This window comes from Ambystoma mexicanum, chromosome 3q (genome assembly GCF_040938575.1).
Source record: "Ambystoma mexicanum isolate Mex_15411 chromosome 3q, UKY_AmexF1_1, whole genome shotgun sequence".
NCBI classification, from domain to species: Eukaryota; Metazoa; Chordata; class Amphibia; order Caudata; family Ambystomatidae; genus Ambystoma; species Ambystoma mexicanum.
The window spans coordinates 137,355,601-137,380,294 of NC_090926.1; positions in this window are offsets into that span (position 1 = coordinate 137,355,601).

Consider the following 24,694-nt stretch of genomic DNA (forward strand, 5'->3'; position numbering starts at 1 on the left):
TGTGTTTCACAACCAGTAAATTCCATGCGAAACAATTTCAAGATCCCAGATTTCTCAGCAGCACAAATCCCTCTGATATATGCCTTAAATGCCTCCCAAACTACAGTGTAACTATCTACAGATGACCAATGGGTGCCAAAATAATGTACAATTTCATCTCCCCCTCGGTCCTGAATACCAAATCTGTTAAGGATTAGGGCTTAAACATCCATGTGCCTGCTCACGGGGTCCGCGTTGCATCCGAACCTATAGCAGTACTGGACTATGATCAGATAGGGTCCCAGCTAATATATCCCAATGTACGGTTCTGTTTAAGATAAATATGGACCACAGCCATATATCAATGTGTGTAAGAGTTGTGCGCTGTGGAATAAAATGTAAAGTCACTCACATTCAAGTGTAATGCACGCCAGATGTCCACCATGCGCAAGGTGGAACATGCCTCACGGATAGTTAGGATGACCTCGACTTAGTGTCCAGGATTGATCGGATTGATCGCATAGTGTAACATTATAATTCCCTGCAATCAGTACTTCATGATCAACATACAACATGCACTTATCAAACAGAGCCTGAAAGAAGATAGAATCATCTACATTCGGGGCATAGATAATCCGGATAACTGTGTCCATTTCACCTAAGCGTCCCGCCACCAAGGCATACCTAGTCGCCGGGTCAATCAGTACTTCCTGAACCTTAAAATCTAAAAAACAAATTGCGTTAGGGCTAGTACTTAATTTGTAGGGGTGTTTGCTAGGATTGAGCCCGGTACTTTTTTCTGGGCACCAGCACTTATTTTCTTAGCATCAATTAGGATGTGGTATTTTGGCAGCTTTATTTTTTATCAATCGGTCAGTATTAGACACACATAAGCAACAAAAGTGTGAGCCACACCAGCGCGGCTGTGCTTGTTATTCAGTGTCATGGCTAATGATGAGCTGGAAGGTGACAGAGCTGGTTGCTCATGCTGGTGAAGCCAGAACACTACTCTAGTCTGCATACATGCTGTTGGTGCCACTTCATCCCTATATCTACTGTCACCCCTGTGTGGGGAGTTCAGGCAGAAGACAGACAGCCGTGGTACTAGGTGCAGCACCCTAGTTCAGCAGGCAGATGGGTACGCATATGTATTTGTGCCAGTGTCATTATGATGCTGGCTTTGCTGAACCTTTGCAGGTCGGCGGCACTCAGCAGGCTTATACACAGGGGCTAGTTAAACAGAGCATTTCCCTTTTTCTTTTGTTATGCAGCCAGAATGGGGAACACCAATACACTGACAAGTGCTAGGCTTCCAAATAAGTGTTAAACACACACTGGCCCATAACTGTGAATGGTGCCAGATAGTTACCAGCACCAGTAGTTGGGGCAGGTGAGCACCCGGCACAGGAAGGGCAACAGGACAGTCACCAGCCAACAACGCCACCAGAGTGACAAGGCCTGGGAAAAGGCCACTGCCAAAGATTACCTGTGCTGAGTATCGACCTTTAGAAGATGATCTCTGTTAGGTGTTTAAGAGGCAGGCTAAACAGCTCAGTAATGATTTTGTCTGCATTTGTCCATCACTTAAACATAGCCAGTGGTTTGCCTGCAGCCAGGTGACTGTTTAGGTGTAGCCGCTGTCTTATTGCTAGCTGATAGTGCTTCCAGTGTATCGGATACTAGGTGATTACAGAGTACATCCAGGTCTAAAACCAGGTGAATGAAGAACATAGCCAGCATATTGAATCTACATAATCTGTAATGTAGCCATCACTTTAATTCCAGGTGAATGTAGAATGCAGCCACGGTATTAATTCCAGGTGAATTTAGAATGTAGCTACTGTACTGACTTTAGAGTAACACAGAATAGTCTTTGTTTGCAATCGAGGGGAATGGAAAATCTAGCTTGGGTACTGAATCCAGGAAAATGAAGAATTTCAGCCAATGTTTGGATCTATAAGAATGTAGTCAGATATTGACTCTAGAAGAATGTTGAAAGAATGCATTGAATCTAGGAGCAGGTAGAATCTAGCCTCTGAATTAAAGGTAGGTGACTTAGAATCTAACCATCATATTATATTTAGGGTACTTGGATGGAAGGGTGCAGTAGCTCCAGGTCCATGGCATGGTCTGGCAAATGCTGGTCCGGCGGCTCCTGGTCCAGAGTGCTGGCCGCAACTGCTGCTGGTATGGCAAGTGCGGGTTGGTGGTGTTGCTGGACAAGTGCTGGTTGCAGCCCTTCTTCACGTCTTTGCTGGTGACACTGGCTGGCACTCCTCTTCCTACTCTCCTTTCGGTGATGCAAACTCTTCTGACAGGCTCCTTGACTGGCAACGTAAGGTCATGCCCTGCAAAGTATGCCTCCACTTCATTGTCTTCGTCCCAGCAGATGATAGTGGCTTCCTCAGAGCCTGATTCAGTGTTGGCTGCTGGTCCGAACTCGGAGGCGATTGCTTCCCTCTTCCACATCTGTACTGGTGGTAGTTGCGAGTACTCCTCAGGCGACAGATCAAGCGCTGCCATGTTTGGAGGTTGAAGGAGTTGCGCCCAAGTATGCCGCCACATTCCTGCAAGCCAAAAGCTGAATGCGCACGAATATGAATTTTACGACGTGCATCATTCCAGCGAAAGCAGAACACAAGACAGGTGCCCATGAATGACCCCAGCAATGCCAAAACACATTGAATGAAACACATGCTTCGTTTCAGCAGTAGTTGTTGTTGGGAAATGAAAAACTAAGATGCAAAAGAATCCATGATTTGCCGACAACGTGCACAAATTCAGACTTATTTCTCTGTTGAGCCAGAACAGCAGAGTCCAGCAAAGAAAATCAAAATCTTTCTCTGCCCACACATTCCTGCAATCCCTGGCCACCCTTTTATTGATTTTTTGTTAAAGTTTTTTTGCATTTTTTCGTAACCACAACCACCAATAACCAAAACAGTGATTGCATAATCATGTGATTCACAATTGCTTCATACTGTTCCCTTTTAACCCCCGCAACACCCCCCCCCTTGCCTGTTGGTTCCCTAACTTTTATTAATTCTACCGCACTGTCCCCAACTTCCTCTTGTGTGCCTTGGGTGGCACCATCAGTTTCCGGTTGATCAAACAATGTCACAGTCAATGCAATCCATTGGAGAATGTCAGTTCCAAATTCTTGTCTTTGTACCCCCAGCAACCCCCGCCCCCTTTTTCTGCCATTGACCACTTCCTCAAGTCCTCCAATCATCAATCAATGCTGGGCTCTGTGGCGGCTTTCCATCGCATTGCTATGCTATGTTTAGCGAGTATGTAAATTAGGTCCTTCATCTTGGCCATGGTTTTCTGTTTAGCATTTCTCTTAAACAGGCCCAACATGCAAGCCTCCGGGGATTGGATATCCAAAGAGATGCCCCCCGGAGCTACTTTACTCACCACTCTCCCCCCCAGAAGGCCTGAATCACTCAACAACCCCAAAACATATGAACCAATCCTGCATTTTCTTTATTACACCTAGGATACACCTGACTCTTGGCTCCTTTAAATTTTGCTATAGCTGCAGGTGTGAGGTATGCCCTTTGTGTAATGTACAATTGTATTAGCTGTAGCCTGGTGTTCCTAGACACTTATTTGCAATATACAGCGATCCATGTACATTCATTCTCTTCAAACGTTCTCCCCAAGTCTTCCTCCCACCTACCCTTGCATTTCAGTTGTGCTCTCGAGGAACAATCGATCAATACTTCGTAGATTCTAGAAATAGCGTGCCCACAGTCAGCAATGTTTATGAGCGTTTCCATGTCTTCACATCAAAGAATCTCATCTGTGATGGCTGGCCACCTGTCTTTTATTGTACATAATATAGTCCTGTGTAGCAGGAATTGGCCCTCATGTATGTTCGTGTTCTCCCTCAGCCCTGCAAAATCTAGCCATCCCTTATCGTTCCTCAGATCTCCTATCGTCGCTATCCCACTTGCCTCCCAGTGTGTCCTCACTCTCTTCTTATGTCCATGCATTTCTGACACCACCACCGCCAAAGGCGTCTGTGGCGATATCGGGTCTCCCATTCCCATGAGTCTACATGTCCTCTGCCATACCTGTATTCCCAACTTGACTAGATGAGTGTAACTACCCTGCTCATTCGGGGAAATCCAAATCAAGTCCCTGAGGAATAGTCTTTGTAATGCAGGTTGTAAGACAAATGTGTCCCCAGTATGATCGTCTGCCATCTAGTGCACCACATACTGCAGCTGGCATGCCAGGAAGTATAGTTCAAAGTTCAGGATCTGTTGTCCCCCCTGTGCATATTGCCTCTGTAAGACATTCAATGCCACTCTATGCCTCCCCCTTGCTAGAGGAAGCCCATCCATGCTTTGTCTAATTCTGTGAAGAACTTCTTAATGATATTATATGGGACATTTCCAAAGCAGAACGTTAGCCTTGGCAATGCCACCATTTTTAATACTGCCGCCCTGCCTACCATCGACAGGGGTAGCTTGCCCCAAATCTCCATTGATTTTTTCAAGCCCTGCTTGGCCCTGACTGTTCGCTTCATGTTCCTGCTTAGGGTTGCAGTATATATTCAGCCCCAGGTATTTAAAGGAGTCCTTACTCCACGGCAAGGGTAGGAACCCGCAGTTCCGCCTCTCTAAGTGTCACTGTCTCTGCCATTGGGAATAGGCAAGACTTGCTCTTATTTATCCGGATCCCCCTTAGCATACCAAAATGGTCCAGCACCTCCAACACATATGGCAGACTTACATCTAGATCCCTGAGGTACAGTACTATATCGTCTGCATACATCAACACTATGTGCCGCACCCCACCTATCTCTATGCCTGTGTCACTATATTTCTGTTTCAGGAGTGCTGCAAGGGGCTCCGCAGCCAGTATGTATAGCATTGTGGACAGCGGACACCCCTGTCTGGTCCCTTTCAGCAGTTCCCATAAATCAGAGAACATGGAGCCCGTCCTAACCCTGGCCATCGGCTGAGTATATATCAATTTCACCCACTTCATGTACCTATTCCCATCTTTACCATGGTGGCAGATAACCAGTCCCAATGGACAGAATCAAACGCCTTGGTGGCATCCAATGAGGCAACAGCGCACTGCTCCGCCCTGTCATTCGTACAGAAGATGACGTGGAGCAATCTTCTTAAATTCCTAGCTATGCTCCTCACAGGGACATATCCTGTTTGGTCTTGATGGACTAGCAGCAGTATCACTTTCCTAAGCCTGTTCGCCAAGAGTGTGGTCAGGATCTTGCTATCTTGATTTAATAGGGACAGCTGTCTATAAGAGTTACGATCTGTGTCTTCCTTGTTCGGTTCGAGGAGTGGAATTATCACAGCCTCTCGCAAGCTTCCCGGGAGACTGCCCAGCTCGTATGCCTCATTGTACACCCTTGTCAGCAATGGTGCCAACGTATCCACATAAGCCTTATAAAACTCCCCTGGTAACCCATCCGTACCAGGGGCTTTCCCAGAGGGCAATGTTCTAATGGTGGCTAAGACTTGCTCGGGGGTAACTGGCTCTTCTAGAATGCTCTTCTGCTGCTCGTCTAACCTTGGCAGTGTGATTAGGTGTAGTGCATCCTGCATTTCCTCGTCTCACGCCCTATGTGGGTTAGTGTACAATTCCTTGTAATATTCTGAAAAACCATTGTTTATACCGTCTTCCTGGCCACCCTTATGAGACAAACCAGTATCAGAGATAAGTGACATGCCTACCCGACAGGTGACCTATGGCTCCACTTAATGCATGGCTACTTATCCCGCCCAGGATACAAAGACCATTGTAGCCACCAGTGTCAGTGAATTGAAATAAAACCTCTCGAAAGGTTATCTCTCTCACACACCTGCTCTTATATCACAGTCCTGTGTGAAGGGCCCGACAGACATTAAACAACAGCTCAGTGTTCTCTTATTGGGGTGGCAAAGCACGACACAAACCATGCCCAACAGCTCAGGTATCCTCTTGCATCCTGAAACCAGCAGCATGGAATCACATTGCCTGTGAGGGGAAGCCGGGGGATGGTGCAGGGGTTTGACAGAGAGCCCAAAGCAAATCTCCAACCCTGGTGTGCTCTGTGATCAATCAGCAACGATTCCCTCAGAAAACCTTGCCTGGGACCCTTCTCATGTGGCCAGGGAAAGGCTGAAACTTTCTGATCCCGACCCTGGGAGTGGTGATCTGCGGGAGGATCACATGGGGGGGGGGAGCAGGTCAGGAGGAATGGGAAACCCCTTGTTCAACTTTCCCGAAGCCCAACTCTTCTAATGGCTTATTGTAAAACAACAGAAATAAGAAAACCTAATTTTCCATTAGGGACTTCAAGTCCCATAATTCCCTAGGTACTGGGACATAGAGGTACAATGTTGTAAGAATGGTCATTTCATTAATTCAGATGACCCACACCTGAGGGAGATAAATAGGCTTAAAAGAACCCCTCAGGGGCAGGCTAGAGAGTTGATGTTGTTGGTGAAGAGCAGAGGAAGTAAGAAGCAGCGTGGTTTGTGCTGGCAGCCCAGGCAGAAGCTGGATGAGAGAAAGGACGCCAGGACCACTGCATGGCAGATATCAGCTGCCGGTCGTGAGAGGGTCTGTGCCCCCACAAATCGGAAGTGCAGAGGCTGCGCAGCAGGAAGCGTGCAGGAGGAAAGCTTCCCCCTTGTGACCTGTTCTGCAAAGGCTGCGCAGCAGGAAGCGTGCAGGAGGCTGCCGTGCACACAAGGGCTCCGAGGATGTCTACGGTGGTTGGCATGCAACCGAGGGCTTTAGGGGCAAGAGTAGTTCCAAATGGAAGTGGCGTGGGCGAAGGTGGCCTAAACAAAGCATTTTGCCTTGTTGCGAGGAGACACAGCAGTAGAAGTCCTATGAGTGGTGAAAGGAACAGAGGTACATGTCTTAACCAGTGAGTTGATGAGCTATCAGTGAACCCCGAGCGATCTGTCCCCGCTCGCGTTTTGAAAGCAGGCGTTCGACAAGTAGTGCAAAAAAAGGGTTTGAAACTGAATTATTGCTAAGCAGCAGAAGCAGCACTTGCATGTGAGAGAAAGTGATTCACAAGTTACTTTTAAAAACCAAACTATTGCAGAGCAGCACTCGCGTGTGAGTGAAAGTGATTCCCAAGTTAATTCTGAACATCGAACTAGGGAAAAGCAGCAAAAACCTATTATATCAAAGGCAAATGACTTACATTAAAAGTGTGAGTCTGTGGAAAAACCAGCAACCCGAGGGGCCAACTTTGTTAAGAGTTAATATCAATAAGTATTTTCCACGCTAAGAGAGACTGAAATGAAGACAAACACAATCTAGCCAATATTGCCAACAGCAGAAGGGGGCTAACGCAAGGTCTATAAACTCTGAAACCTGTTGTCCAAATAGTATACAACACATGGTACAAGCTAGGATAAACACACATTGCCAAAACCAGGGGAGAGGCAGGAAGAGATCCTAACCCCGTCAGTCTTTGTTTGCTTGTGTAGTGGGGAAACAAGTGTGGCAAAGGGCTGTCCTTCTGGGAAAAGATATCCAGAAGGAGAGGCGCACCATTTTCAGAAGAATATTAAAGAGCACCAATGTGAATCTTGTTTGCTCTGAAAAGTTGTTTGAAGTTTTGAAGCTGCATGTTGTTGAATGCTGTAATGCTGTTGAAAATCTCTTGTTAATTGACATTGACCACAAAAGGACTTCTTGTTGTGAAACGCTGCTCGGACGGGGGAGTATACCCAGATGGCAACCCTTTGAAGATTGTAGGTCTGGCATGGAAACTGGCCAGGTGGAAGTTGAGAGTGCTACAAGGTGGTCCTGGCAGAGACACTTTATTTTGTTTGTGGTGCTAAAGAAAAGAGCTCTGCAAGGCTGTTGCAGAGAAGCTGTATTTATTTGAGTTATGAGAGTGGCAAATCATCCTGACCAAGACCATCATTGTTGCTATTGAAGAAAAGAGAACCTGTTTAAGGAAGAAGAGCCTTATATCTTCTGTGTTGGAACTTTCTGTTGACAAGTTGACGCTGCATCGAACTGTATTGGAACTTTGTTACAAATCAGGGTTTCCTTGTGTTCTTTTCTTGGACTGTGAAGCAGAATCACATTTAAACTTGGGGAAGGGGAGTTTGCCCAGGTTATGAAGAGGGACTGTGGTTACATTGCGAATTCAATAAATATTGTTTTGAACTGCCATGCATTTCCTTGTTTGTTACATGTATAAGTGTGAGGGACAGATTGTTAGAGTATTTCCTTTAGTTTATTTTAGGCAGGGAAATCCTTGTCAGGGTTGGGATAGTGAGGCGGTCATCCAACAATATAATATAATAAAATGGCATATGTTGAGAAAACTTGACAACATGGTCCGCCTCACGTTTCTGACCCCTCACAGCTCACCACAAAACCACTTCTTGAAAAGGCCCTAGAAAAAGTTGAGGCACCATAAATGTTTATGGCAGCAGCACACAAGCTCTTTAGTCAATTGACAACAAACAGGATCACACAGTTAAGCAAATTGGCAATTCACGGGCAGATTTACAACATGCAGGAAGATGTGCCCAGGGTGCCATCTTGGAGGGAGAGCTTTTAATGGATGGTGAGAAACTTGTGCAGTATGTAGAGAATAAGAGTTGGAGAAACAACTTGCATCTTTGTAGCCTTCCGTAGTGAGCTTTATCACCCAAATTCCTACGTTTGAAATTGGAAAAGCCGAAAAGAATACAAATTGCACACTGATTGGGCCCACGCCCCTCTACACATTTATGGACATGCTTCAGGAAGAAGATATGGAATAGGCGGATCTGGAGGGGTCGGGATGAACTTGAAGGCAGGATCTTTTGGAAGGATACATACCTCAGCCTGTGCTTGCAGAGTTCTTCGAAAGGTTTGATATATAAAAGTTAGTTACAGATTTAGATATGCTTTTTTGTTATACACTGTATCACTCTCTGAAATATGTTATTAACTTTATTTCCACTGACAAGAATACAAATGCCCTGTATGGTTGAGGGTAGTGGAAGTAGTTGAAGCCCAAATGGGAAAAGGGAGGGAGACCCTAGGGTCGATTGTATTATTAAAGGGGTCCTCCTGGCCCTTGGGATGAGGTGATTTGGGATGCATGGGGAATCATCCTATGGATGTCAAGATGTGGGAAATGGAAAAAGGGAGGGCGACACTAGGATCGATTGTATTAATAAAGGGGTCCTCCTGGCCCTTGGGCTGTGGTGGTTTGGGATGGATGGGGGATTATCCTAGGGATGGCAAGGTGTGTTGGTAAACGGACTCCCCCCAAATCCTGCATATACTACCCATTTTACTAATCTGGCCCGACATCTATGGTCACCTTGGGGATACTCTATCACAACCTAACACGGATCCAGAAATAGATTTATTTTAGACATTGTGGCCATATAGGAACTGTGATGTGATATTTGGTGAAAGGGGGCTGGAAGAAGACATACAGATTTGTCTGTGTTCAGGATGTTTGGTGAGAGAGTACCCATCTGTTAAAACTATGCTGTCCTTTAATATTCCTGAACAATGCTGCACTGTAGAGGCTTCTGTAGGACAACCTTTTTATGATTTTCCAACATACGCCATTTTATTAAATTATACATTTTATCAAACGCCTCATTATCCCTACTCTGACAAGGATTTCTCTGCATATCAAAACTAAAGGAAAACACTAACACAGGATGTCTGGCCCTCACACTTAAACATCAAGATTATAGAATAAACTACCTCAAGAGATTTGCGAGATGAAAACCCTCCCTACATTTCGTAAGGCCCTCAAAACCTACCTGTTCTGCTAGAGATGGGGAACAGAGAATATGGCACTAACAATAACATTACGAAAGTGAAAATATGGCAAGATGAATGATATCTAATACAGCAGCACCCAAATACGATTTAGTTTGTCAGGTGCGCAGGATAAATCCTTCAAAATTGAAAAAATTAAAATACATAAAAAAATATGGCAATTCATAGTAACATCAACAATGATATTCACAGTCTCTCTTGGTAACCTGGGCGAACTCCCCTTCCCCAGGTTTCAAGGTAATTCACTTCAATGCTCAACAAAAGAAAGAAGGAAATCCCTATTCTGTGATTCAATCTTAGTTCAGTTCTTAGCTCCTTCAATGTTAAAGTAATGTTCTGTTAACTAAAGTTCCAACAACATAAAAGCTTTGCATCTTGGTGAAATAAAGGCTTTCCACTTCTTCAAGATAGGATCAATGTTATTCCCAGCCACAATGCTTTGCCACAACTTAGTCCAAGAAGAAATGCCGCAGTTCAAAGGAAATAACTTCTGTAAATGTTAATGAAACACAGTTCTTGGTTAACATTTGGTATATCTCTCTTTACAAGATTAGGGGTCACAGTAGGTATCTTTGTCAGGATTACTGCACAGCACTTCTACTTCCACTTCAACAACTTCAGCAATAGTTTACCGAGAGGGTTGTTATGTAGATTCATACATTGTAATTGTATACAACTGCGTAGTGTGTGGAATACATATGTAATATGGTTCTGGAATGTAGCCATTCCAGAATCATTCCTGTACCTGAACTTGCCCGGTGGCGTTAGGCTCAGTTGACGCCAGCAAAATTGGCTTAGGCGGCGTATTAGAACAACTTCAGGACACAGGATTGGTCACAATTGTATTTACATGAAGAGTTCTTAGAGGTGCAGAGTTAAACGATTCTATGATAGAGAGAGAAGCGTTGGGGGTAAACTGGATCTTGGAACACTTTAGGAACTTAGTGTGGGGACTACCCATTTCCCTCAAAACGGACCATAAGCCTCTTGTACATGTGTTACAATCTAAGACACCACATTTAATATCGCCAAGAATTAGGCGTTGGATTTTGGACATAATGCAGTACAACATCAGTGTATGCTATACTCCAGGCAAACTAAATCTAGTTGCTGATTGTTTTGCCAGGTTGCCAGGGAATTGTGTAAATACCAATGCCGAGCTTAAGGAGGAGTCAGGGTGTGATGACATCATTGCTACCATAAACCCTGGGGTGACAAAAGAGGAATGGAAGAACATAGTTGATATTGACCCGGAACAGGCAAATATCAAGGAAGCTATTGGTAACGACTGGAACAAATATGGTCAGAGTTTGGGAGAGTTTGTTCAAATTAAAGAAGAAATGTAGATGGAGTCAGAACACCTTTATAGAGGAGATTGTGTCATTCCTCCAACAAAACTGAGAAACAAGATAATTACTTTAGCCCCTGAAGGACACTTAGGAAGAGGTTTAACCAAGAGAGGAGTGAGAAGTAATTACTGGTGGCCTGGCATGTGGAGGGACATTGAAGAGAGTGTCAGGAACTGCACTGCATGTGCTACAAGTGATAAAGCACAAAACGTGAGGAAAATACCATTATAACCTGTAGAGATTCCCAACAGAGTATGGTCAAAATTAGCGATTGACATCATGGGACCGTACAAAAATCTGGAGGCTGTCAAAATATACATTGTAGTCCTGATAGACTACACCTCAAAGTGGGTTGAGTGGGGTGTTGTAGAAGGGTGCAGCACTACCAAGAAGATTCTGAATTTTCTAAATGAGATCTTCAACAGAGAAGGTGACCCTCCCATAGCGATAGTGTCAGATTATGGAGCTCAGTTTACCTCACTAGAATTCCAGGTATTTTTGAAAGAGAGAGCGATTGAACATATAACCACATCACTTAACCATCCCATAGCAAACGGACTTGTTGAGAGGATGAACAAGTTTGTGAAGGGTGTGATTCAATAAGCCATAGCCAACTCACTTCCATGGAGAGAAGCTCTCAAGGAGGCGCTTTGCACATAAAGAACAACTCCACATTCAACCACAGGCGTGGAACCTTTTACTATGATGCGGGGCAGAACAGCATCTATTCGGCTAAGACCTGCATGGATGTTCATGAATACAAAAAAAGAGCAATTGGACATTGATCAGATTATAAGGAGAGTAAGAGAGAATCAGCCAAAGTATAAAGAGTACTATGATCGCACAAATGGAGTGAAGGAGAAGATGACCGAGGAAGGGGACTGGGTTTGTATCAAGGAACCTAAGAAAACCCTGAAGGGTGAATCCAGATTCTGAGCACCACAGAGTACAAAGCTGTGCTGGCAAATCAGTTGTGTTGGAAGATGGGAAGATGTGGTCCTGTGATGACATTGTGAGGGTGCAAAAGGATGATAGCAGACCAAGTACCAGCAAGCATAACACTGAAAGGGAAACGGACCATACTGAGGAAATGGACCTTACTGACCACGGAACGCAAGATATAGTTCAAGACAAAAGAGACAATGTGGTAGTGAGTGGCAATGAAGTTGCTAAGGGTGGGTTATCCAAAAGAAATCGCAAGATGATCCAGAGTTCCTTTTTGCTTCGTTCATTCAGTTTTTTTGTTGTGGTTTATCCTTTTGTTTTTGTTCCCAATCAATTCTCTTTTTCCAATACAAGGGAGGGGGATGTTATGTAGATTCATACATTGTAATTGTATACAACTGTGTAGTGTGTGGAATACATATGTAATATGGTTCTGGAATGTAGCCTTTCCAGAATCATTCCTATACCTGAACTTGCCCGGTGGCATTCGGCTGCGGGGGCTCATTGGAATAAACTCCACTTTCTTAATATATACTTTGTATGTATTTTATATCAAGGGCCTACTCCTTTGCCTCTTAGTATTCCACCTTTGTTTGTATTACTGAAGTCTGACATCTACTGACAACCACATACACCACCACAGCTTCAGTACTTTGTGACATCACCACAGCTTCAGTACTATGTGATACAACCACAGCTTCAGCACCTTGTGACTTTAAACAGGTTCTGGTTATGATAAGATTAACTTTCTGGTATTTCAACACAAGTAGACAAGGCACTCTTCCTCTCAATATCCCTTTTCAGAGGTGCAGCCTATTTGACTTTCTTGTCGGTCTGCAACCAACAAAAACCTAGAATTGCCTTAACAACACACTTCTCTTTTCCTCCTACTGTCTTTGGCAATGTAGGTTGTATCAACTTCAAAGAATGTTTATAAGTAGTGAGTTCCCCTTTCCCAACCGTGCCTCTGCCTACTGCCAGAATAATTACCTAGAAGCTTTGTCACAACTCTCTTGCCTTCAGGTTATGCATGCACACTTGTATCTTAGGGAATGCTGAGATTCTACTTGGCTCACAGTACTGTTTAGACTGTTCTTTGGCTTTGGGAAAGGCTGTTTCCAGTCTTAATTGGGGACCACTTCGTTCACTCTTGGCTCGGGCAATCCTTGCTCTCGCCAGCTTAAAATAATGTTTAAATACTTGACTTCTCTTTGTTAACAATTGTTGACTGCATTGATAAATAATCAAAGGCCACTCTTCCTCCTAGAATCACAATTAGGCACACACAAGCACTTCATGTGCTTTACAAGGTTTTAAGCTCGACAATTGAATAACAAAGCGTTTGCTCTTCACGCGAGTGAAAGGGAGAATACTGGATGGATCATACACAAGTGCTACAATTCAAGTGTTCCTTTGTTAAAGCATCAACGATCAACTTCGCATCACTTCTACTCATATGCAAGTGATTATTTAGCTGGATACTGTTGCCTGTAGTGCTCACAAAAGAAATCAGAACGCCTGGTTCAACTCACCGGCTTTTGGGTTCCTTTCTCTGCGTGCTGCACAACCTCCAGCATCACTTGGGACCCACACCCTTCCTCGCTGAAGGTGTATCTGGTCCAGCCACTCAAGGAGCCCTCTCGCTCCCGAGACCCACAACTTCACAGCAACTTCTCATCACAGTCTCCAACATGCTTCCTGCTGCGGAATCTCTGATATTAGGCTCACAGGGGGAAAGACAGTCTCTGCACATCAGAGTTTGGGCAAACAGGACCCTGACAGGACAAGCAGGTGAAATCTGCTGCATCAGAGTCCCGGCATCCTGTTGGTTCTCCCACTTCTGCCTGGATTGCCAACACAGTGCTTTCTTCCTTCTGTTACTACTGCATACACTTCAGCCAGAGTTCCAGCTCCTTCTAATTGCCTGCACCTGAGGGGACCTTTTAAGCCTTTCAGCTTCACTCCGGTGTGGGTTATCGGGCTTAACTGCCTGACTGCTACAAACGACTCTTCAACCCTCTTCCTCATCCCAGTACTTAATGGAGTATGGGATCTGTAGTGCCCAACAACAAAATCAGTTTTTTTGGTAATCTCTTGTTATTAAGGGTATATTTATTTCCCTTAAAGTTATTTAGGGATGAACCATTAGAATTCATTGCTACAGAGGAAGACCGTTTATTTAAGGCAACATTTTTATATTCCCTTCCGTCATACATTTGGGAGTAAGGAGTGTTTTTATCCTTAAGTGCCTTGAATGGTCTTGCCATTCTCAGGGTTTGTTCGGGTTGTATGTCATTTGTGCCCATAGCCTCAGATTCTATATGTGGTTCACATACATCATAATGACAATAGGCCATTACCTGTTTAGGCAACTTTAAAAAGGACAAATACTACGTCTCATCCCACGGGATTTCCTCACCACCCTGGACCTTGTATCCTCCCAGGTGATCCTTCTGCAGTACACCACCCCCAAGTTCAGGATCAGGACGCGTCTGCCTTCCCATGGCCACTTGGGAGGAGACTTTAGGGTGGGGTTTAGTGAGGGATCCATAGGATTCATCACATACCCTTCCCCTAAAGACCTGTCCACGCGGTCCAGGTTCCTATTCCTCTTCTTCACCTGCCCTCTCCGCATTCATGGTAGATCCACTCCTTTTCCAGTCCTAGAGGGATCATTGAGAAAGAACTCTTCGTGAGACCATGAAATGTGAGGGGAGTACAAAGAATCTTTCGCCCTTACTTGATTATTGAGATTTTCCTTGTTTCTTAATTTTATCTGTGCCACTTGAAAAATCCATTTATCAAAATAGGGAATTTCACTACCCAACACTAGAGATGTAGGAAGATCAGGTATCACTGCCACCAATACTGAGAAACTCTTCCCTAAAATGGTAACATCAAGTATGGTCAAGGGATGTCTTTCCGTTTGACCATTATGAAGAATCCTGTGGATGCCTCACTGAAACCCTTTCTAACGCCTCCTCCCAGTTAGCCAGGGGAAGGCAAGCACTTCCTAATCCCAACCCTGGGGGGTGGTGTACTCCGTGAAGACCACCTGGGTGGAGAAAGGGCCCAGGATAGTGAGGAGATTCCGTGGGATGAGATAGTATTTTTCCTCTGACAGGGAGATTCCTACCACTGTGCCAAAAGAGGTTATGGTTTATTATCATTTTAATGTCCATCAACCTTCTATTCCATCCAAGGTTATGAACCCTACGGTTGTAATACAAAAGCAAGCACACTATACCAAAAGAAAGACACTTTTTGTTAGTTAAGAGTAAATCCCCTCCTCAATTCCAAAGGTGCCCTACAAGGGATTGTGTAAATGTTGTCTTCTCTAAACCATCTACTTCTGTGAAAATTAAAACCCACAGCCCATCTGTTAACAATATGAAGGCAATTAAATCTACCCTTATAAGTAATCAAAAAGCAGGAAAAACGAACTTTGAAGAAACAAACTACATGTCCCAAAATCCTAGAGGGGCCGGGAAGAGGGCCGAAGAGGCATGTAGATGTAGAAGTCAGGCAATTAAGCCCAATAGCCATTGCAGGAGTCAGGCAATTGAGACTGATCGCTCACGCCTGAAACCAATTGTCAAACCTGAGGGGCATAAAAGGCCTGAGCACGAAAGGAGGAGGAGCAGGAGTTGGAAGGCTGGCAGTAGTAGAAGAGGAGAAGCACAAGGCTGGCAATTTACGAGGAAGCGGGAACACAGAAAGGACGCCAGAATGTGGAGACAGCAGATTTCACCTGCAAGTTCTGAGAGGGGCTTGTGTTGCCAAAACCTGTATTGCAGAGGCTGCGCAGAGGAAGACGTTCACACTTTATTAAGTAGCTTCATTAACTTACAAGCACATCATCAACATTGCAAAATTGCGCCTCCACGTAACCCTTCATGATCGACTGTCCACTAACATTTAGTTCTTTGGAGGGGTGCACGTGTTTATGCGATGATGTGGACTTCCAAGGTCTATTCCAGAAATCATTTCCTTGCTATGCATTCCATTCATGGCTTTCTCATGCATATGTCAATGACTCCCGATTAGGTAGAAATAATAAAAGATAAGAGAATCCTCATAGAGGAAAACAAACATAAGAATCAAACAAATCATAGGGTACTACACTCAACATAAATTATATAGGTAAACCTTTCATGTGGGTCTATACATGTCCATAGCTTCTCCAGGCTGTACTTCGCCCCGTGATGGGAGTAACAGACTATTGCCTGCTCTATATTAGTGAGAAGGAGGACATCTTGTGAGGCTTGTGGTGGACACTTGGGTTGGCAAATGCGCTCACAAACATAATAGGTGGGGCCCAGTCTGACAAGAACATCACTGCCGTACCTTTCATGGCAGCTTCGATTTTATACATTGCCGCCACGTACCACACTTTGGCCTACCATTCGTTTATACCCAGCATGTCTTGAGTTTTCCAGTGCTGTGTGATAACCAGCCGAGCAGCTACCAAGAAGAGACTGATCAACTTGGAACTTTTCGTCTGTAATTTGTAATGGCCTTGCATGTCTTCATTCCCAAGGAGTAGGACCAGCGGATCCATTTCTAGCTCAAATCCACATATGTCTTTTATCTGGGCGACAGCCCTCCGCCAAAATAACTGCACTTGGGGACATTCCCACCACATATGATAAAAGTAACCCATAGGTGCGTCGCATCTCCAACAGTTGGGGGGGAAGGTGGGGGACATTGTGTGTAATCGCTCTGGAGTGAGGTACCAATGAAGGATCAATTTGTAACTATTCTCCCATAGGTGGACCGCTTGAGAAGTTTTGTTAGCCCTCGACCATATATTAAACCATGCAAGTTCATCTATGAGCCTGCCTGTCTTTTTCCCACCCGGCCATGTACGTGTGCGGGGGCTTGTATATAGTCTTATTGAGGACCTTGTAGATAGTTGCCAGTTTAGCTTTGGGGGTGGGGAGGGTCTCCAAAGAACAGGTCTTCAAATATGGTGGTTTCTCTTTTCCCCTGTTGCGCTATTCTTGGATGGGTGACCTAGTGAAGTAGTTGCAAGTGTTCATATCGGTCTCCTTAACCCACCCCAAAGGCCTGTTTACACTCCTCAAACATGAGAGGATTGTTGTTCTGGAACAGTTGACCTAGTATATGTAAGCCACCTCCTTTAGACAGACAAATCTCCTCTTCTCCAACCCAGGGGGAGAAGTCACTGTTGCCCCATAGCACCGTCCTGGGTGAAGGATAAGTGGTTAATTTATATTTGCACACTGTTTCATCCCAGTATTCCAATGTAACCTTGGAGGATGGGAGATCCTCTCGCCCACCTTGCGAAACCTAGGAGAACTCCAACACATCTCATGTAAGGGGGTCTCTGTTACCTCCTGCTCTATGTGAACCCAATGCTTTATTTCTAGAGTTCGGGATACCTCATAACTTGTTAGGACCGGTGATACTTGGACCACATATAGATAACTCTCCACATCAGGTACCGCTAGCCCACCTTCCATTTTGGACGACATCAGTGTACATCTGGCCACTCTTGGACTCTTGTGGGACCATATAATCTTTATTTGTAGGTCCTTTAGACAGGCTTTTGGTATCGGGACTGGTAATGCCTGAAAGACATACAATAGGCGCGGCAGAAGAGTCTATTTAACTGCAGTCATCTTCCCAAACCAGGATATTTCCGCCCCTTCCCATCTAATCAGATCCCGTTTAGCTTTGGTAAACAAGGGAACTATGTTGGCCGCATATAAATCTACAAATTTCAGTATTAAGTTGACTCCCAGGTATTTCAAGTACCGTGGGGCCCATAAAAAGGGAAGATCCCTCTGCAGTTGCGCTACCATTTCTATCGGTTCTGAAATATTAAGCATGGTCGATTTCGTCTAGTTAATTTTAAAGCCCGAGACTTCCCTGTATCTTTCCATTAATATGACTATTTGTGGCAAAGTAGTGCTGGAGTTAGCCATATAAAAAAGGAGGTTGTCAGTGTATAAAACCAATTTATGGCGATATCCTGCTATTTCCAACCCCTTTATTCCCCCGAAAAGCGTACCAAAAGGGCCAGCGGCTCAAAGGAGAGGGCAAACAGCAGTGGAGATAGCGGACATCCTTGGCACGTCCCTCTGTATAGCCTCACTGGGTCTGGGAATGCCCTGTTCACCTTTATCCTAGTGGATGGCAGCACATAGTTCGCTAGTAGTCATTTACAAAACCTCCGGCCCAGACCAAACTCCTCCAGTACCTTTGATAGGTACAGCCAGTCCACACGGCCAAATTCCTTTTCCATGTCAATTGAAAGTAGAGCCAATTCTTTCTTATGTGTGTCCGCCCAAGCTGATAGATCTATAGTACGACGGATGTTATCAGATGCCTGTCGTCCGGGTATAAACCCTGTTTGATCAGGTTGAACTAAGGTCAGCAAGAAACGTGCTAGTCTCGTGGCCAAGACCATCGAGTAAATTTGGGAGTCATAGTTCAGAACCGCCATCGGCCTATAGGACGAGCACATGGTAGGGTCCTTGTCTGGCTTGGCTAATGTTACATACGATTCTCCCGTAGTGGCTGTTTCGGCAAAGGAATTAAGTAGTGTTGCCATATGAGGGGCCAGGACTGCCGAGAATTATAAAAAACAAAAAAAAGAAAAGGCTGCAGTAAAGCCATCTGGGCCCTGCACTTTGCTACCTGGGAGAGAACGAATGGCCCCACAATTTCTTCTGATGTAATTGGTTCTTCAAGGATTTGCCTCTGTTCTCCTGTGATCTGAGGGAGTTGTGCCTCCTGTATAAAGGCTTCCTGTTGCTGGGCTATGGTGGGATCGGCTGCGAACAGTTCAGAGTAATTCTGCGAAAGCATTTATATATTCTCATTTTCCTCAGCTTGTAATTGGCCTCCGTTATCTTTTAATGCCTCAATCGTGGTACCACCCCGCAGGGCCCAAAGCTTATATGCTAATAGACGGGACACTTTACTAGAAGTACTAAAGTAGAATTGCTTTGTTCGAAGCGGTTTGTATGAAATATCTTCTGCCCATAGTGCGTTTAGCTCCACTCTGGCCACCTGAAGTTGCCTGTATGTTTTCCTAGCCCCATCCGGTTTGTACCGAGTTTCCTAGCCCTTTACCCTCTCTTCTGACTTTTCCCTCTGAGCTGTTAACTTTTTGGGAGCCGTGGCTATACTAATCAGCTCTCCCTGTAGCGTGGGCTTTAGCGCTTCGCATACCCCTGCTATGGATACCTCGCCTGTAAGGTTGTCCTGAAAGTATTGGGTGATGCGTTTAGTGAAATCTGAGCACACTGATATGTCAGTGAGAAGAGAATCATTCAGACGCCACAACACAGATTTCCTATTCCCGAGGCTGTGCCCTTCTAGCTGTATTGTGATGGGGAATGGTCTGACACCAAGGCTACTCCCATTATAGCACCTGCAACACTGGGGACCAGAACTGGGGAGACTAAAAAGTTATCGATCCCGGAATATGTGCGGTATACATGCGAGTAATGGGGGTAGTCCCTGCATTGAGGGTATAGGTGCCGCCATAAGTCCACCAGTTGTAAGTCGGCCATAGCGGTCTTAATGGGGGCAGCGTTTGCTAATTCAGCTGGGGACGTTGGGCCAAACCTATCCATTCTCCCCTCTAATGCCACATTAAAGTCGCCTCCTAACACCAGATCCCCTTGTTTGAATTGCGCTATTTGAGGGAATAGGTCCGTGTAGAACTGTGTTTGCTGTTGATTGGGGCCATCAGATTTGGAACTGGATTCAGAACGGGTATCCCCATTTATAGCAGATCCCCCTTTTCAGCAGCCATGTTGTCAGTGGCCTCATCTGCCTGCGGTGTTATATTGTCCCCTGGGAGAGATCTTGGAATAGCTCCAGCGTTGTTTCGCAGAACAGAATGTCCCCCATAGCTCTGACTTTTTGGAAAAGAAGATCCTTGGTTTTAAAGAAATGTACCCTTACCAAGACGTCCGGGACTAGGTTCTGTCTGGTCTGGAAGTTTGAAAATAACCGGTGGGTATGATCCAGTGTGGGATCTGCTGCTTACTCCCCAAATAACTCTTGGAAGAGGTCTCAAACATACCCCTCAAGGTCCTGATCCAGGACTTCTCTCGGCACCCCTCTTATATGTATATTGTTCCTGCAGGAAATATTTTTGGTGTCCTCAAGCTTTTCTTCTGTTGTGTGCACCTGTAGGATTCTAGTGTTGATACGCTTTGCTCAAGCTGATCGTAAAACTGTGTTTGCTCGCAGAAGTCTGTCTCCAAGTCATCCAGCTTGGATTCATTTTGTTGCACTGTGCGTGTGAAATCCTGGAAAGCGCCATTTCTTTTTACAGTGATTGAAACAGGTGTACAATGTCACCTTTCCTGGCAGGCTGAGCCTCCTCCTCTAGCTGGGGAGGCACCTCCGGTGGCGGCTTAGAGTGTTGGAGCATGTCCTCACTGTAGCTCCTGATTTTTCCTTGGATTTCATCCTGCCCATGTGCTGGTTTTCTGATCAGGGTGACAGGGGCTCCCCCAGTCAGGGTTGTGTGAACTGAGGAGAGTCTCCCCTAAGTTATTTCCGGGCTCTTCTGTTGCCTTTGTCCCACATTAAGTCAGGTCTTCGATGTGTACCCCACCTTTCACTTTTGGGGTGGGTTGCTTTGGAGATGGTAACCCTCTCTGCTTGTCTGCTATGTGTTTTAGATGCCTGCTTCGCCCTCTCACCCTGATGGTGGGGCCCCTTGTCCCTCCTTCTGGGAAGCCATTGCCTGCACTTGGCCCGGTCCAGTTGCCCGTGTGACTATTGCAATACCCACATATTTATTTTCTGAGTTCTTGGATGCCTTCCAGTTCCTTGGTGCCTCCTAGAGCCATTATGTTCAGACAGCCTGCAATTTGCCCAGCAGTCTCTTTCCCTGTTCTATCAGCTAGCTTCAAGTTCCAGCTTAAATCCTTAGTGTGGGAGCATCCTCCCTCTCACCTCGGATCCCGTGTGCTGCTACTGCTGATGTCTCCCCTCTCCTATCCCGCTGGGCTGCATATGTTGGCTGTAGCCGGGAACCCCTTGCAGCTCCTCCGATCGGGCGGGCGGGCGGGCGAGGGGGAGAGTGGTGTTACAGGCGCGCTTCTGTCACCTACCTCTCAGCTCTTCCACAAGCACCCGGCTGCGTGTCTGGCCCACGGGGCTCCTCTGGGTCCCTCCTCTAGCCAGGGGATCCCTCTGCTTGTCTCCGTCTCGATCCTCTGGTGGTGCTGCGGCGCTTCAGGTGCCAGGGAGCTGGCAGCCCCTCCATCGTCAATATGCCTGTTGGTGCCCTCAGGGTCCCGCCATCCTCACGGCTGCAGGGGTGGGAGGAAGAGCAGAGAAGGCGACCCTCTTCTTGGGGCTCCTTTCAGCAGGTCATGCTTCCTCAGACGAGTGATGGTCCCAGTTTCGCAACGTAGTAGATCCTCATGGCTATCTCTGATTTGCACGTCGGGACAGACGCTCTCCGTTCCGGCTCTAATATCGAAAGATTTCTGTCCGCTTTAGGCTGCAGACTGCTCCTGCTGCTGCTTGACACCTTCGGATAGCTGAATTCAGTTATAGAAAAGTCCAATGTTAATTTCTTCTGCTTCCCGCAGGCCGGTTGAATGCTTAAGGCTGCGGAGCCTCGGAGTATCACGACTCCATTAGGTCCCAGCCAGGCCACACCGCCCCATATGGGGCCACTTTGAACATTATTTCCAGGGCCTCTTTGGTTCCCAGTCCACCCCTGAGTGAAGTGGAGGGTTCATATTCACTTTATAAGCCTTGCCGGTAACTGTAACCAGCTCCGAAGTGGCTCTCGTATAACTAAAAGCAAGTAGAAGTGGTTTGTTATTACCAAATTGACTTTTAACAATGGAAATGTAGCGCACTCTTACCCTGAAAGCTGCAGTGTTTGCGTGAGATATAAAAGACCTTTACATCCACTGTTGAACTCTTTTGAAGTACCAGAGTGGTTGGGTGTCCTTAATTGTATAGAAGGAACAGAACACGTTCTAAATTCATCCCGAAAACCTAATCAAAGCAGCATTCAAGAGTTACAAGTGAAACAGCATCAAAGGAAAGTCGTGTTTGGCCAATTTTGGTTCCTGAGCGTAGTGAGAAGTTGCCACCTTGACATTATATGGGAATACAATTCAGTCAATACTTTAAGTGTAAAAATCTACTTTAAAGAGGGGTCACCTGTACCTAATTATATTTTCACTTTGAAGACTGTACATTGTATTATACAGAATTGACATTCTTTATTTCAAAACGTTATTATACTAAAGAAGAGAACAGCCAAGAGGCGATCCCTTTCAATAGTGAAACAATACCCATTTAAGCCCCTCCGCCAAATCTGTGAAGTTGTCAACCGCCCAGGGGCCTCAGATTAAAGTGTGGCATTGTTACCTCAAGTTGAAAGAGTGGTACTACAACTTCTGGGTAATTACTTGGGCGGAAAGGGTGTGAGAAAGCTGGGGAATGGGAACTGGGTGCTTGTCAAGAAGTTCCAGAAGTTAACCTGTAATGCTAAAAGACCGCTGAAGTTGAAAGGAAGTAATCCTTATGGGCACAGACAGGTTATCCTTGTGGCAGTTAGACAGATGGAAGAGACAAAGAGGCTTCCCCCTTTTAGAGAGCCCTAAAGAGTTTGAAGTGTCTTGTCAGACTGCTGATAATTCTGAAGTACAAAGCAGAAGTAGAGGTACTTGAACTGTGGTGGTATACAAAATCGTCGGTGGATGTCACATTGGAGTGGTTTTGAAGAGGTGGCATACTGTGAAACACAAGTAACTGCATTCATAGTAACAACAGTAGATGTTAAAAGGAATTGGCAACCCTAAGAAGAAGCATTCTGACACATATACCAAATGTACTGCAGAAATCTTAACCTATTGTAAAGTTGTAGCAGAAGAAGTCATTCATTTGAACTGTGACAAATAATCCTGAACAAATATTCTTCAAGAGAAGATAACAAGGATTACCATTGGTGCCATTTTCTTTAATGGAGATTGGAAGGGGATTTCTTTCAAACAAACCAGAGAATTGTTACCAGTTGATTTGTGCTTGATGAACTTTTATTTTTGGCCTGGAACTGATGAGAACTGGTTTAAGACTTTTCTTTTCCTTTGAACATTTTGTAGTTGACTTTAAAACCTGGGGACAGGAGTTTACCCAGGACAGGTGAAGGTCATCCAAATATTATTTAATCGTTGTTTATTATCGTGTGTTGCTTAACATTTACTTTGAATGTTTGTTGTTTAGAGTGAGGGCCAGTTTACCCATACTAGAGATTGTTCCCTTAGCCTTTAGGCTAGATAGGGAATTCAGCTGTAGAGTAGGGAAAGCAAGACTTTATTTGCAAACATCTACTTTAATAAAATGTCATACTTTGAGAAAACTACAAGCAGTTGTCCACCTTGCATTACTGACCCCTCAAACCATGTACACAACTTATTTATTTATATCAAATGGGTTTCCAATTGGATGGAAGAAGGTTAGCCTGTACAGCAGAGTTTTTACTTCTAATATTTAACTGATCCCAAACTGTTTTCCCCTGGAGTACTACAGGAACTCTATAACTGGTTTTCTCTCTGTTACAAACCATTTCATCAGGTTTCTTTCTTACCCTTTGCTTATATGTTTTCCCTTTTGGGAGAGGTTTCTCTGGGCTTTCTGTTAGCATCTCACTGGGCTGGACAGGGAGGATACTCACATAAGATGGCTCTGCCCTTGTTTCCTTACCTTGCCCACCCTGAATGGGACCCTTTAACAATGGTGTGGTGGGGAGATCAATCACATTTGAGGGGCAACACCTCACCTGAATACCATGCTCCCCACAAGAGAAACAATTTCTGATCCAAGGGTGGAGATGGGGTAGAATAGATGCTATATTTTCCTTAGATGCTTTCTGTTTTGGGGGTCAATAACCGAGAGGAAACTCAAAGTCCTGCCATGAGAGAATACGTTCCTCTTCACTCTCGTCTGTCCAGGGAATTGCTAACTTTGATAGAATATCTTCTTTATGCAGGGTGGAAATATCACCCAACAAAGAGGTCCGAAAATATTTGGACTGGGAGACTTCACAATTCTCTGTCTCCAAAGTATCGGAGGATTTCCTAGCTAATGGGAAGGCATAAAAGTTGTGATTTTCCTTGTCTTGAGTCGTTACTAAAGAGAGCTCCATTATCTGTTCACCTGTTCCATCACTCTCTAAAGCATTAACTGGAACAGCGATAGTTTCAAGTGTATTACAATTTCCTGTTAACCCGGGGAGAGAAATCTGTGATATTATGTGGATTTCTGGAGTTTTTCTCTCTTCCCGTATTAAGCTTGACTCTTTCTGTGGGTAACTGGATTCAGAGATTTTCTCTGTCTCCCACTGTGAGTCAGACGGAAAAGAATTCTGAGCCCACCCTCACCTCAAGTTGTTTTTCTGGATTCTCTCCATCTCCATACCTAACAGCAGACTGGGGCAGAGAGTCCCAATGTGGTTCATGTACCAATAGTCCAGCCAGCTCACCTCGCTTAACTTGTATTAGTTTATTTGACAAATTCAAAAGGGTGATTTGTATTTCTTTCCCACCAAATATCAGAGGTAGCACCCTTAACATTTCCTTTTGTCTCTCTCCACTGATGGGCATAACAAA